Source organism: Trichomycterus rosablanca, chromosome 10 (assembly GCF_030014385.1).
Source record: "Trichomycterus rosablanca isolate fTriRos1 chromosome 10, fTriRos1.hap1, whole genome shotgun sequence".
NCBI lineage: Eukaryota > Metazoa > Chordata > Actinopteri > Siluriformes > Trichomycteridae > Trichomycterus > Trichomycterus rosablanca.
Genome location: NC_085997.1, coordinates 27,634,372 through 27,646,966, shown reverse-complemented (window position 1 = coordinate 27,646,966; position 12,595 = coordinate 27,634,372). Strand labels below are relative to the sequence as shown.

At 39.3% G+C, this 12,595-nt stretch overlaps 1 protein-coding gene and 1 long non-coding RNA gene across 2 annotated transcripts in view; one reads left to right on the top strand and one right to left on the bottom strand.

The window, feature by feature from the left end:
- The window catches only part of nrg3b (neuregulin 3b), a 362,708-nt gene that overhangs the window by 118,528 nt on the left and 231,585 nt on the right, over positions 1-12,595 (bottom strand). The gene's annotated exons all lie outside the window — the stretch shown is intronic.
- Positions 2,590-6,969, top strand: LOC134321291 (uncharacterized). Its single transcript, XR_010013831.1, has 3 exons — positions 2,590-2,631; positions 5,631-5,674; positions 6,955-6,969. It is a non-coding gene; the product is annotated as an uncharacterized LOC134321291 (long non-coding RNA).

Sequence of the window (12,595 nt, the reverse complement as noted above, 5' to 3'; positions counted from 1 at the left end):
TGTTATTCACTTCACCTGTCAGTGGTCATAATGTTATGCTTAGTCGGTGTATATTAACTATAAAAACAGACTTCACCAAACTTTGCAGTTGATGCTGCACATTTGGACTATGAGCGTTCAGCGCAGTTATAAAATACAGCACAGGCGTATGCAGACACCCCTTAAAAATAAGCATATAAAACATTGGCAGTAGAATTGGTCATACTGAAGAGCTCAGTGACTATAAATATGCCAACCTATCCGTGAAGACTCAATCAACTAAGCTCCAGAACTTCCACAGTTTTGCTTCCAGAGGCAGTATGGATCATGGTAGAGTGATTACATTATTATTACATTATGTAATTCTGTTCAACGCTATGCCTTACTGTGGAATGTGTGTGGTTTAAGGCAGAGTGTCAGTGCCATCTTGAAAGCCTCTGAGGTCTTTAGTACAACTGCAAATATTTATTTATGGAAATTGTGTATCTGTAAGCTTGATTTAATTAACCTGTTGGCTGTAATAATTAACTCCACTAATTAAAAGCAGTGTCCACATGGCCATGTAATATTTTCTTAGCAAACGCTCATTATTAACCATTACTATATATTTTCTCTACGTTGATAATATAACATCCACGCAAAAAAATCCACACTGAGTGGCTGAGAGTGTAATGGGTAGTGTTCATGCTCAAGCTGTGTGTCAGCACAGACTGCCTAAAGGGCCTGAAAGGGTTTATATGTACTTTTTTATTGCTGTTGCTAAGGCAGGACTGAGTGCATAATGGACCAAAGAGTCCAATAGACACAGATTATACGGTGGAACCTGTTCTCACTATTCACAATTACAGACATTGTTACAAAATAATAATAATCTTCTGTGTCAGCATAATAAAACTGTCCAGCTATAACAACACAGCAGCCAGGGCAAAATGCCAGTTAAGAACAAAGCAGAGATTTGTTAAAAACATGATGATTTAATATAGTAATCTAAAAATACAAACCGGCCACTAGACCGTCGGAGCTCAAAACGGATTAAATCAAAATGCTGTTGCTTTCATACATCTGTGTAACTCATGCTGATCAAATAAACACTGGAATAATGCAAATCCTTGCTGTCGGGCTTTGCTGGACGTTATGCTGGTCACATTGAGGCATTTTTCTTGTTTTTTTATATGTTGTGACTTGTAATAACTGGTTGACCTGTCACATCAATCAAACTTACATCGTCCCACATCATGACTGTATAACAAAGCAGATGGGTTCGTGTCAGGTGAGGACAGGTCTTAATATAATCTAAAGCATGCAGTGTGAAAAAGATTTACTCGGCTTAGGCATAATCATGTTCCACTAAGATGACAGTACTTAGAGAACATCTCCTCCTTTGGCATTGATTTACCCTATTTCTGTCTTATTTCTTTTCTTTCTTTCTTTCTTTCTTTCTTTAGCACTAAATGCTAGCAATAATACCAACAGTAAATAAATAAAAACATAATTCTACCATGGCTAGCAACAATACTATTAATGATAACATCATAACATAAGTACAACTTTGGAAAATAAAGGAGGGAGAGAAAAAGAGAAGAGAAGAAGGAAAGGAAGAATAGATAGGAAGGAAAGGAAAGGAAGGGGAGGAAGGAAGAGAGGAAGAAAGGAAGAAAAGCAGAAAAGGAAGGAAATGAAGAAGGGAGGGAGAAGGAGAGGAAGGAAGGAAGGAAAGGAAGAATAGATAGGAAGGAAGGAAGAAAGGAAGGGGAGGAGGGAGGAAGGAAGAGAAAGAAATGAAGAAAAAAAGGAAATGAAGTAAGAAGGGAGGAAGAGAGGAAAGAAGGAAATGAAGGCAAGAAAAGAAAAATGGAAGGAAGTGAAGAATGGAGGGAAAAAGGAAAGGAAGGAAAAGAAGATGGGAGGAAGGAAGGGAGTAAAGAAAGGAAAGAAGGAAGGAGAAAGGAAAGAAGAAAAAGCATAAAAGGAAGGAAATGAAGGAGAGAGGGAGGAAGAGAGGATGAAAAAAACGAAGAAAAAGAAGGAAGGAAGGAAAGAAAGAAAGAAAGAAAGAAAGAAAGAAGGAAGGAAGGAAGAAAGTGGGGAGGGAGAGAGGAAGGAAAAAAGGAAGAAAAGGAAGGAAGGAAGGAAGGAAGTGGGGAGGGAGAGAGGAAGGAAAGGGAAAAAAAGGAATGAAGATAGGAAAGAAGGAAATGCAGAAAAGGAAGGAAATAAAGGATGAAGAGAGAAAGGAAGAAAAGGAAAGGAAGAATAGAAAAGAAGAATAGATAGAAAGGAATGGAGGATGGAATGGAGGATGGAAGTAAAGGATGGAAGGAAGGAGAGAAGGAAGTGATTTTACGGAGGACAAAAAGGAAGAAATTTGATTAAGGGAGAAAGAAAGAAAGAAAGAAAGAAAGGGAGGATGTAAGGGAGGATGAAAGGAAAGAAAGGAAGGAAAGGAAGGAAGGGATTTACAGAGGAAGAAAGAAAGGAAGGGAAAGAAGAAAATAAAGGAGGGAGAAAGGAAGGAAGGAAGGAAGGAAGGAGGGGAGAATGGTCAGGACTCAGTTTTTGAGTCTTGGTGTAGAAACAATGCAGGTACACCGCACTGCCCTTAATGAAGCCAGGAAGAGAGAACAGTAAGATCCTGCTTCATAGATGAAAGAGGTAAGAATTCCCATGTTACTACAAACACCATCATATGCCCTGAAGCGTTGCACCTCATTTTACATTGGAGTAGTGGCAACCTTGCCAATCCTCCCTTTTTTCTCTCAAAAAATCAACATGCTCAGCTACAAGCCCTAGCACACAATGTTTCTTAAGTAGTAAAATATTGCTCTGACCTTATGGTGTCATTAAAATTCAACGGCCAATACAGCAGGTATTTTCGAAATACCACATTCACTCCTTTTCCAGCACTCTTTAATAAATAAATTATGGCTTTAGTTGGTAGTCGTGAAGCGTCTTAAAGTGAGAACTTAGTTCCAGTTAGAATAAACTGTGCCAAGTAATGTAAAATTGGACAAAACTTAAAACTTTGGATTATACATAAATAAACGTCTCGTTTTAAACTTAAAATTGACATGGAAACATCTCAATAAAATACTGATACAGTACTTGGACTGTACTGTACTCATTAGGCTGGTATATAATAGAGATGGGCCTGATCCGATCCCGTATAGGTATCGGGTCCGATATTGACGTCATATACAGATGGGATATCTGACGGACGGGCCGATCTACTTACCGATCCAAATTCCAGTCCGCATCTTGTGTGTGCTGGACCATAAACCCGCCGTAACTTAACATAATGTAACATGAGGCACGTCACAGATCTAAGTTCCATTACACGTCTTACCATGAACCTGTGACAACTTCAGTCAGTAATGGGGAAAAAATAACATTAGCTGCTTATTTTACTAAAATATCATTTGTATGGAAATATTTTAGTCTGGAAACACAGAAAAGCAAAACAGCTACTTGCAATGTGTGCAAAGCTAGCATGTCAAGGGGTAGAAGTAAGGTTTTGTCTTATAACACGACTAATTTAATCAAGCACCTGCCTAAGCTTTTTTTTTTGCTCTTTTAATATGATGTTCTGTGCAGCTTCAGCCTCATAATGTAACCCTCAACACAATAACAATCATAACAATATTAAAGTATCGGTAACAGTATCAGCAGTTGTGTATCAGAATCAGATCGGAACTGAAAAACTGTGGATCGGCCCATCACTAGTATAAAATGCATAAGTTCTAGTCCTCTTTCTGATTTATTTTATTTATTGTATAATTAACACAAGACATTAGTCTTTTGGATGGCTATTGTAACGGAGAGCTTATGATGAGAGGCGAGAACAGACATACGCAGAGATGTTACAAATGGTTTATTCATCATTACAATAAACAAGGGCGGCACGGTGGCTAAATGGGTAGCACAGTCGCCTCACAGCAAGAAGGTCCTGGGTTCGATCCTCAGGTGGGGAGGTCTGGGTCCTTTCTGTGTGGAGTTTGCATGTTCTCCCCATGTCTGCGTGGGTTTCCTCCGGAAGCTCCGGTTTCTTCCCACAGTCAGACATGCAAGTGAGGTGAATTGGAGACACTAAATTGTTCACGACTGTGTTTGATATAACCTTGTGAACTGATGAACCTTGTGTAATGAGTAACCGTTCCTGTCATGAATGTAACCAAAGTGTAAAACATGACGTTCCTAAGAAATCCTAATAAACAAACAAACAAGACCAAGTTTTAGAGGACAAGACATAACAAGACACACAAACACATGACCTATGCTTACCGCTATGCTAATTACTAATGCTAATCTAAACACACATGAAACATGACTCTAAACTATCCTCAACCCTAAGCTAAACCATGAAAGCTAACACAAATGCTAATGCTAAACATGAACTAGTCTATTAAATAAAACAAGGCATGATTATCTATGCTCGATACAAGGGATTTTTAAAAAGTTTCCGCACTTTTATATTTTGGTTGGAAACGGTGAGGGCTGGAGGAGTAGTAATTGGTCGTATCTGAGAGACTGAGAGAGAGCTTATAGTCCGGATTTAGCGCCATCTGATTTCCATTTTTTTGTACGCTCAAAAAAGCTTTAAGGGGAAGAAGATTTTCATGTGATGATGATGTGAAAGCAGCGGTGCATCAGTGGCTACAAGCTTAACCAAAAATATTTTTTGCTGATGGCATTAAAAAGTTGGTACGATGCTGGGAAAAATGCATCGGAAGGTGACTATGTAGAGAAGTGATGTAATTTGTTTTTGAAGTTTTTAATAAATAGAGTTAAAAAAGTGCAGAAACTTTTTGAAGAACCCTCGTATATGAGCTAAAACACAAGAAACATGATAAATGAGCTCCGGTAACACAAAGAGGCTGGATTTGTGACAGCTATAAAGGAATTTTTAGCCACTTTATTGCAGAATTGCATTTTTATATATATGCTTCCTCTCCACCAATGCCAATCCCTGCTCTGATTGAGAAGAACTCAGCTAACCCACGCCCCCTCCGACACGTGGGCAGCATGCCGTATGCATCTTATCACCTACACTTTGACGAGTGCAGTGCAGCTCAGCGTTGTGTACGGAGAGACATACCCTGAGAGCAATCTTTTCTCATCTCTGTGCAGGCGCCATCAATCAGCCAGCAGAGGTCGTAATTGCACCAGTCATGAGAGAGAGACCCCATCCGGCTTAGTCCCGCCCATCTGAACAACAGGCCAATCGTTGTTTATGCGGCCGCTCAGCCTTAGCCGGCAGGCAGTGCTGAGATTCGATACGATGTATTCGAGATACCAGCTCCAGTTCCAGCGCGTGTTTTTACCGCTGCGCCACCTGAGCGGCCCATTGCAGAATTGCTTTAATCGGCCACATTAAAGAGCTTTTAGGCAAAAAACGGTGTGCATCAAGTCAGGACTTTGACTAGGCCACCTAAAAATCTTAATTTTTCTCCTTCTGAGCCATTCAGAGGTGGACTTGCTCTTGTGTTTGGATTTGATCTTCTGCATAGCCCGTTTTTAAATACACCTACAGCATTATATAATGTTTATTTTCCATTGTTAAAAATGGAACATGGCCAAACATGATGCTTTCTCTATAATTTCTCTATATAAGTTGTACTGTATGTGTGGTAAACTCCCCTTCTTCTTTTTTATAGTCCTCCAGGCTCTGTGAGACAGCAATTGAAGAAGGAAATTACAGGTATTAGGTGAAATACCAAATCAAAACCATTAAGACTGGTTAGCCTTTAGCAGGGATCAATAAAGTCAACTAGACATTTCCACAACACATCCAGTGTTTTGCAGTCAAGTGACATTTTAATGTGTACCTGGACTTTTGGACGGACTGGACAAAACTGGGAAATCGTGTAAAATATTCTCACCAAGATAATGGTCGCTCTGAGAATGCACCCATAATCGTTTATAAAGCTCACAGGCTCATACAGATTTATTGGTAGGATCACAGGGCTCTGTGTTCTCCACCTTACCCCCTCTTACCTACTATTGATTCAGCCTTACATCTCCATAATGAAAAAACAGTCGTGCTAATAGAGAGTGATAAAGTAACATTGTACTTCCACTAAAACTCTGCCATTTAATCTTTGTCAATCTGGGGACTCTACATTACTCATGACTACATGACTTTCCATCCCAACCTGTTTACTCGGACTCCTGCTTTTCTAAACTTGTATACAACGATCAGGGATAACATTATGACCACCTTCCCAATATTGTGTTGGTCCCCCATTTGCTGCCAAAACAGTCCTGCAACTGCGATGCACTATGTATTCTGACACCTTTCTATCAGAACCAGCATTAACTTCTTCAGCAATTTGGGCTACAGTAGCCTTCGCCTTCGCTCCCCACATACATTAATGAGCCTTGGCCGCCCATGACCCTGTCGCCGGTTTACCACTGTTTTTTCCTTGGACCACTTTTCACAGATACTGACCACTGCAAACCGGGAACACCCCACAAGAGCTGCAGTTTTGGAGATGCTCTGACCCAGTCGTCTAGTCATTTTCCTGCTTCTAACACATCAACTATGAGGATAAAATGTTCACTTGCTGCCTAATATATCCCACCCACTAACTGGTGCTGTGATGAAGAGATAATCAGTGTTTTTTACTTTATCTCATAATGTTATGCCTAGTTGGAGTAAATGTAAAAGAGTTATTTTATAACCTTATCCTTTGGGTGACTGCCTATTAAAAGCATAAACTTTAATGAAGTTGGGTCAAATGTGTGATTGCGACATTTCTAAACGTGTGCCCTCGTCCCCAAGCTGAGCCTTTCACTGCACAGTGTGCTTTGTTTTTATCTTTAGGTGTTAAATATTTAGGAGCCTGTAGATAAATGCAAATGATAAAGGCTTAGCTTTTGTTTGCTTTTTGTCTGTCCTTAGGTAATTTGCACAAGGTGGCTAAGGAATAAAATAATTACAAATTTCTCTTGCTTTCTCTTAATGACATTGTGTTACAGAATGTTTATCACACTAACAAAACCACAGTTAGCCAACTATTACTTCCAAGACTAAACGAGCACCAAGAACAACAGAACCAACCAAGGCCACCACCATTATTAAGACTCCAATAATACCAACACCAAACAACACCAAAAGACCAAAAGAGTTAACCCACAATAACACCAAAAATGCATCAGCACCACACACACACCAGTGATACCTAGTCAAAGTCTCATTAAACAACAAAAACAATACATAACTAATGATGCAACAAAACCTCAAACACCACCGTTACAAACTATTATAACACCACCAGTAGCAACACCATCACCACCAAGACCAACAACACTACTCTTACTAACACTACTAATATCATACCCATTGACATCTCAAATCAATGCAACTACTGTACTATAGATATCAGTACAGCCCCACCATCACCAACATTAGCACCACCAACCTTAGTATTACTATTACCAAGGCCATCAACATCACCACTCAAATCAGTAACAACACTACATGTAATGCTCCTATTATACAGCAACACCACCATCACCTAGACCAAAACTAACATCACTTTCACTGAGGTCATCAATACCACTACTGAAATTAGCAACAGCACCACACACTGCAACTACCATAACTTTTAGTACTATAGCGACACCATCACCACCAAAAACCTCACCAGCACCATCATTATTAAGGCCAAAAACAGCACCACTCAATCAGTAACATCACCACACACTGCAACTACTACAACTTTTAGTACTACAGCAACACCATCACCACCTAGACCACCACCAAAAACCTCACCAGTACCATCATTACCGAAGTCATAAACACCACCACTCAAATCAGTAGCAGCACCTCACTTCCCGCTACAACTATAGCTTTAACTACTATAGCTTTAACCACTACAGCAGCACAATCAGCAGCACCACCACTATTACCAAAGCTATTAACATCAACACCACCATTTGAATCATTAACACCCCCACACACCGCTACTCTACTACTATAGCTTTAACTTCCATAGCTTTAACTACTACAGCAGCAAATCAAATCAACCATCACTCAAATCAGTAACAGCATGACACACTGCAACTATTACAACTTTTAAAGCACCTAGACATCACCAAAAACCTCACCAGCACCATCATTACTAAAGCCATAAACACCACCACTCAATCAGTAACAGGACCACACTTACCACTACTACTATAGCTTTAAGTACTACAGCAGAACAATCAACAATACCACCACTATTACCAAGGTCATCAACACCACCATTTAAATCATTAACATCACCACTGAAATCAGTAACAGCACTACATGTTCTGCTCCTACTTTTAGAACTGCTGCATCACCACCATTATCACCCAGACCAACAGCAATACCCTTACCAACATCACTATTACTGGGGCCATCAATACCTCCACTGAAATCAGAAACATCACCACACACTGTGACTACTACAACTTTTAGTACTACAGCATCACCAACACAACCATCATTACCAAAGCCATGAAGACCACCACTTGAATCAGGAACAGCACCACACTTACCACTATTATTATAGCTTCAACTATTACAGCAGCACAATCAGCAACACCACCACTATTACCAAGACCATCAACATTGCCACTTAAATCAGTAACAGCATTTTACTTACCGCTACTACTATAGCTTTAACTACTACAGCAGCACAATCAACACCACCACCACTATTACCAAGGCCATCAACATCAACACCACTATTCAAGACACCAACATCACCACTGAAATCAGTAACAGCACTACATGTAATGCTACTACTATAGCTTTAACAACTACAGCAACACAACCATCATCTAGACCAACATCAATACCCTTACCAACATCACTATTACTGAGGCCATCAATGCCACCACTTAAATCAGTAACAGCATCGCACACTGCAACTACTACAACTTTTAGTACTACAGCAACACCAACACCACCATCATAACCAAGGCCATGAACACCACCACTTAAATCAGTAACAGCACCACACTTACCTCTACTACTATAGCTTCAACTACTACAGCAGAACAATCAGCAAAACCACCACTATTACCAAGGCCATCAACATTGCCACTTAAATCAGTAACAGCACTTCACTTACCGCTACTACTATAGCTTTAACTACTACAGCAGCACAATCAACACTACCACCACTATTACCAAGGCCATCAACATCAACACCACCATTCAAATCAGCATCACCACTGAAATCATTAACACCACCATACATACTGCTACAAATACAACTTGCACTACCACTACTACTACTACCATCAATACGGTACTATAATCATACTTGATTTTGTTTGCTTTATGTCTCTTTGTTTTAATTCCAAAAGTAGCCTTAGCAGTCTTACACTCCCTGTGTTTCATTTTTCTAACCTTGACACAATATCTCCCCAAGGACCTCAAGTAGTATTTGTGCTTATCTTGCATCCTCACTCTCCACCCACACTGGTCAGACCCTCATTAAGCTGAACACTTCATTACCAACCGGAAATTAATGCAGCATTAATGCTACACTTGCAGCAGGCTTTTAAGATAAAATAGGGATCTTAACATTTTTACTGTTGACAGGAAAGTGGCATAAAGGGCAAAAGTGGAAAAGATATATGGCCTGTAATACTGCTACAGAAGTGTGAGCAGACTCTTTGATTTAAAAAAAAAATGTATTTTTAATCTACAAGGCTGACACTTTTTGAGCAGAGACACAGTGGAAGTTGACAATGCTATCGCATTAGCTCTTTATGAAAAAAATAATGTAATAATCATGAGCAGTAATAGCAGAAATAGTGCCTCCTCTTATCGACTTTGTTTTTAACCGTGCAGTCTCATGCTTATTTGTCTGTGATGTACAAAAGTGGTACTGATAGGGCGGAGGCTTTCTGAGTCATGTGCACTATGACTTTATGAGTAACATCAGGCCAGCAAAACCAACAAAAAGACCTCCACCTCCACTGTAGCCAGCAACTCAAATATTGTTATCAACATAAATACAGCTAAAAATGAAAAATAAAATATATAAGTATATAATAACAGAACCACCAAGTACCATGTCTTTACATGAAGTGCACTTAGCCTTTATCCTACAAGGTTTTTAATTTTTTTAGAACTGGCACTGGCAATAGAAGAAAAACATATTAAATAGTTTGGGTTTTTGTATGATTTTACAACCCCAAATCAGAAAAAGTTGGGACAGTATGGAAAATGCAAATAAAAAAAATGCAGTGTTCCTTACATTTACTTTGACTTTTATTTGATTGAAGACAGTTTGAACCCAAGATACAATATTTCATGTTTTGTCTGTTTAACTTCATTTCATTTGTTAATATACCATCATTCCTGCATTTCAGGCCTGCAACACATTCCAAAAAAGTTGAGAAGTGGCAATTTGGGGCTAATAATTAGGTGAAAAAACTAAATAATGATGTGATTCCAAACAGGTGACGTCAACAGGTGATTTTAATTATGGTTCGGTACAAAAGCAGCATCCAGGAAAGGCTGAGACTTTGATAAGTAAAGATGATCAGAGGATCTCCAGTTTGTCAACAAATGTGTGAGAAAATGATTGAAATGTTTAAAAACGATGTACCTCAAAGAAAGACTGGAAGGGATTTGCATATTTCTCCCTTCAAAGTGCATAATATCATTAAACCATTCAAGGAATCAGGAATTTCATGCGTAAAGGCCAAGAGCGCAATCTTAAACTGAATGCCTATGATCTTCGATCCCTCAGACGGCACTGCATCAAGAACCGCCACTCAACAATAGCTGATATAACCACATGGGTGAGGGATTACTTTGGTAAACCTTTGTCAAGCATTACAATACAGAGTTACATGCACAAATGCCACTTAAAACTTTACTGTGCAAAAAAGAAGCCTTATGTTAACCATGTCCAGAAGCGGCGTCGACTTCTCTGAGCTCGTCGGCATCTAGGATGGACCATCACACAGTGGAAAAGTGTATTGTGGTCAGATGAATCAGCGTTCCAGGTCTTTTTTGAAAAAAAAAAGGACGCCGTGTGCTCTGGACCAAAGACGAAAAGGACCATACAGACTGTTATCAGCAGCAAGTCCAAAAGCCAGGGTCTGTCGTGGTATGGGGCTGTGTCACTGCCCTTGGCAAAGAATTTTGAAACGAAACATGTGACAACGACGACCCCGTACTGTTGCACATCCTAAGCCGTGTTTGCAGGAAGAACAGGACAAAATTAAGCTGAAACACTAAATCACTTGGTATCCTCGGTGCCAAAACTTCTTTTAAGTGTGGTGAAAAGAAATGGCAACATTACAAAGTGGTAAATGCTTTACTGTCCCAACTTTTTTTTTGGAATGTGCTGCAGGCCTGAAATGCAGGAATGGATGTTTATTAATAAATGAAGTGAAGTTGAGCAGACAAAACACGAAATATCTCAGGTTCATCCTGTCTGCAATGAAATAAGTCAAAGTAAATGTAAGAAACACTGTGTTTTTTATTATTTGCATCTACCATGCTGTCCCAGTATGGCATATTTGCAGTTATGATGTAGCAGTTGTATTTTAGTCCTAGGTTAGAAACGTTTGAGATATTTGTGTGTCCACTGCTTAGATTAAAATATGAAGTTGCCATTTGGATTATGTAACTGGAACAGAAAACTGCATAATGAATTATAGTCTAAAAATACTTGCAACTTAAACTGGGGTACCTATGCAAAAGCCATCTGGTGGAATCCCAACCATACACACAACACCTGCTAAGTCACAGTGCTGCCCTTATTTTTGTACATAAAAATGCATTTGAAGTACTATTTTCCATTGACTGTAAAATTTCATAACACCAATCAACACACTTCTCCTTACATTGCAACCCGCCTTCACACTTTCTGCCAAATCTGGGCACAAGACAAGCTAGTTTGCATGAATTTGAATGTCATTAGCACATCAAACCTTCTGACCTAAAAGTGATGCTGTGTCAAAAAAGTATTTTGCATCTCTCCCTTCTTATTAATTCCCTGGCTTATTTCTTCTCAGTGTACTCCTCTATCATGAATGTATGATTACATGAACAATTACATAACTCCAAATAAATTATTCCAGAATGAAACTCTGGTGTTTGAATAGGCTCCTGTATATTTGATGCATGTACAGCTCAGAGTCGGGTGCGTTTCGTTTGATGTGCTTATTTATGTGTTTGTGGGAGAGACAGTAATAGACAAAAGTCATCTATAAATTAATTTTGTTTTGCTGCAGTTATGTGTGTTAATTGTTTCTTTTTAAATTAATTATCAGAGATGACGAGATGATGAGATGAGTATGATTGACTCATTAAATTAAATTCATTAGCGTTAACAACTTACGTCCATCAGGGCTTGCAGGTCCAAGCAACCTTTCACTTACACTATATTGCCAAAAGTATTCACTCACCCATCCAAATCTATGAATTCAGGTGTTCCAATCACTTCCATGGTCACAGGTGTATAAAACCAAGCACCTAGGCATGCAGACTGCTTCTACAAACATTTGTGAAAGAACGGGTCGCTCTTAGGAGCTCAGTGAATTCCAGCGTGGTACCGTGATAGGATGCCACCTGTGCAACAAGTCCAGTCATGAAATTTCATCACTACTAAATATTCCA